Source organism: Manis javanica, chromosome 12, assembly GCF_040802235.1.
Source record: "Manis javanica isolate MJ-LG chromosome 12, MJ_LKY, whole genome shotgun sequence".
Lineage (NCBI taxonomy): Eukaryota > Metazoa > Chordata > Mammalia > Pholidota > Manidae > Manis > Manis javanica.
In genome coordinates, this window is record NC_133167.1 from 37,352,223 (window position 1) to 37,356,130 (window position 3,908).

The 3,908-nt window shown below is 33.9% G+C and overlaps 1 pseudogene; it reads left to right on the top strand.

The window, feature by feature from the left end:
* Window positions 1–3,454: 3,454 nt before the first annotated feature.
* Window positions 3,455–3,580, top strand: LOC118970702 (U11 spliceosomal RNA; annotated as a pseudogene).
* The last annotated feature ends 328 nt before the right edge of the window (window positions 3,581–3,908 follow it).

The following is a 3,908-nucleotide window of genomic DNA, read 5'->3' on the forward strand; positions in this document are numbered from 1 at the left end:
GTATTCCACCTGTCTTAGCTTTTCATCCCCACTAATAACCAGAGCACCATGCAATGCAGGATTGTGCTCCCAGAGCAGATCTCCAGGGCTAGGTGTTCAGCAGTCCCAGGCCTCCACTCCCTCCCTGCTCTGTTTCTCTTCTTCCTGCTTGTGAGCTGGGGTTGGTGGGGAAAGGGCTTGGGTTCTGCTGGGTCACCTCTTTGGTACATTACCCTGCTCTGTGAGGTCTGCTCTTTTCTCCAGGTGTATGCAGTCTGGTGCAGCCTTCTTCCTCTTTTAGGATTAGTTATATTAATTATATTTTCATATTATATGTGGTTTTAGGAGGAGGTCTCTGTTTCACCTCTCACGCCACCATCTTTAATCTCTAAAAGTGTTTTTTGCCCCTATTTTTAATTAAGGGGAGTTGAGACCTTTTATACTGGATTTCTAGTTCAGAGGCTGTTTTTCATTTGTTTCTTTGTTCAGTTTTATTTGGTTGACTGATGTGTTGATTTCATTCAAGATGACACTCTGAAGTATTTTCTTTTACAAATACACCCTAAAGAGTAACATATTTATCACACTGACATTCCCATGGCAGCTTTTCAAGTATGAGCTGAGAGTAAAAACTGAGGGCAGATTTAAGACCCACTTATGATTTGCTGGTGCTAAATATTTTTGTAAACAATTTCAGGCTGTCTACATAAATTCTAAATAGGAACTGTGATTGTATTACAGGAGATAATAGTCCAACCAATTTCAACCTCATGAGAAAAAGTGATCTTCACAGAAGGATGCATAAACTATATGAGGTGTAAAAAAACTACAAAAGTTATAAGACTTTTCTTTAACATATGTATAATCACTATTTGACAACTTCATTATCTTGTTATTTTAAAACAATTATATCTTATAATTTGTCTTAGAATGAAAATCACAACTAATAAATAAGCACACTTCTCCAAATATTTTTTCTATTACTTTCAAAAACTATCCTAGCTTACTGAAAAATGAAACAGAATAGATATCCTTTGTTTCATTCTGTAGACAGCACTAGCTACAAAAACTATGTGCATTACATTTTTCTAGCTTTTATGACACTGAAGTGTCTCAACTGTTTGTCAATTTTCTATTTACAAAGTTGGCTTCTTTTAGGCTTACCATGTTGAGACAGTGTAAGCATGGTCTAGAATATTTAGCTCCTGAAAAATCCTGTCCCTGAATTATAATAATTTAGAGTTTTACCTCATAACCATTGTGTAAAAACCAAGCCACCTGAAGTGTTTTTATGAGCATTGGTATAGTAAGAAATACTTTATTGATCACATAAATATATGCAATTCTCCAGGGAGTGGTGTCATTTTTATTTGCAAGTCCAAGTCAGCAAAAAGTTATTTGAAAAGTAAATTTTCAAGAGCCCAAGGTTCAGATCTGCTTTATATACAATAGTTTTAAAAATAATACCTAAAGTAACATCACCATTCTATAGAACTCAGCTGCCTTAATTACATAAAAAGGTTGAGAAATTGATCTAGTGAATACTGTAATTAGTTTTTACTTTCAAATACGAAGTTTAAATATTTTGTTTATTGGTAATCAAGTCAAATATACTTTTAATTCCACCTTTTCCCTAACTGTGATTCATATAGCTATCTATGAAAAAGAAAAACATATTTTAAAGTTTTTAAACTATATTTTAACAACTTTCAAACTCATTCTAATATTTTGTTCAAGAATTTGAAATGTACTAAGTATAGCACATGGTAAAAGGAGTGTGTTAGTGGACTCTAATATTAAGGAATAAAATTAATATGCAGACGTCTGGAAATGAGAACTTGTTCCTCTGGAATAAAGAATATGCTGAAACAGCAGCAAAGAAGTTCATGGGTCTTCTTGTTCTCCAACAAAGTATTAGTAAATCCAAATCCCACAGTTTCTGGAACTAAGCTCAAATTTTCATGTGAAACTATCTGTTCAGTCTAAAATAAAACATAAATTGGCTCCTGTGAGATCAAGGATGTACCTGGACTAACTGTTAGTAACACAAAGGCAAGATCACATGGCCAAAGCAATTTCTCTAAGAACAGTGAATGGGTGAAGAGGAAATGGTAGGCATTTTAACTTAACAGGATAATCAATTTTCTTTTCTCAAATGCATTTCTAAAAATTTATTCACATAACATGCTTCAGATATCACAAGTATAAAAGACAAACATTCAGTCTTTTTTCCATCAAGAGACACCATAAATCCTGTCCAGTTTATTAAAACAGGAGTGGAATGAAGGAAAGTTACTTAATTCATCTTTAACTGAGGATTTAATTACTAATATTTACATTACTCTGGTTGGATTTAAATTATTTTCCTATTTCTTTGCTGTTTTTTCTCACTTGTAATTGTGTTCCTCAGTTCTTCCTTTCTTGCCATTTTTTGGTGTAAATGAGTTTTTTAAATGTAATTTAGGTTTTATTCTTATCTCTCTGCATTACTTTATTTTTATTTTTTTTAGTATTTGCCATACAGTTTCTCAGCCTTGGCACTATTGACTTTTGAGCTATTGTGAGGACTGTGTTGAGTATCATAGAAAATTAGGCAGCATCCCCAGCCTCTGCTCATTCTATGCTAGTAACACAACCCCCAGCTCCCAGTTGTGACAATGAAAAATATCACCAGGCATTGCCGAATGTCCCCTGGGGTTGAGATCACTGCTAGTAACTGCAACATACATCCCTAACTATTCAGACTACTTAGGTAAAGATAATAGTTTTTCTCACCTCCACTTTCCTCTTTTGTTAGTTCTCAATATAATGTAGTACTTCCGCAATACAATATTATCATTTTTGCTTAATGTTTTTTGTTCTGTAATATATCACAATTTTTGCTTTGAATAATTACATATTTTATAAAATAAGAGGGTTTTAAAAATTGTATTTAGCCAAATATTTTAAATTTCTGATGCACTTCATTTCTTTTTGATCTGAGTTTTCATTTGGTTTTATTTTGCTTCACCTTAAAGGATTTCTTTAACATTTCTGGTAGTGCAAATCTGCTAGAGACAAATTCTTTTAGTTTATTTTGTCAGAAAATGTTGTTGACTATTCTTGAGGAATAGCTTTGCTGAATATAGGATACCTCAGAGATATTATGGGTTTGGTTCCAGACCACTGCAATAAAGTGAATATTGCCAGAAGCAAGTCAAATGATTTAGATTCCTAGTACATAAAAAGTTGTGTTTACACTGTACTGAAGTCTAGTAAGTACACAATAGAATTATGTCTAAAAACCATATATATACCTTAATTTAAAAATATTTATTGCAAAAAATTGTCAATCATCATCTGAGCTTTCAGGGAGTTATAACCTTTTTCCTGGTGGAAGGTCTTGTCTCAGTGTTGATGGCTGCTGATTGACCAGATTGGTGCTTGCTGAAGGTTGGGGTGGCTAGGCAATTTCTTAAAATAAGACAACAATCAAAAAAAGGGCTTCTGTCGTGAGTGGCACACGTGGGGCAGCTCGTATGCTCTTCGTGCGGAATCGACATCAAGAGATTTCAGAAGCATAATTTTTTGGTACTTGGGCAGCTAGTGATCGTTGGTCCTGAAAAAAAAAATAAATAAATAAGACAACAATCATGTTTGCTGCATTAACTGACTATTCCTTTTATGAATGGCTTCTCTGTAGCATGCAAAGCTGTTTAATAGATTTTGGGCTATCTTGGCTTTAGACATGCCTTCTCTTTAGGCATAATTATTTCTAGCTTATTGTAAGTGAGACATGCACCTCCTCCTTTCATTTGAACACTTACAGGTTTCTATACAGTTATTAATTAGCTTAATTTCAATATAGCTGTCTCAGAAAATAGGGAGCCTGAGAAGAGAGAAAGAAATGGGGTAATGGCTGGTGGAGCAAGAAGAACACATGCGATATT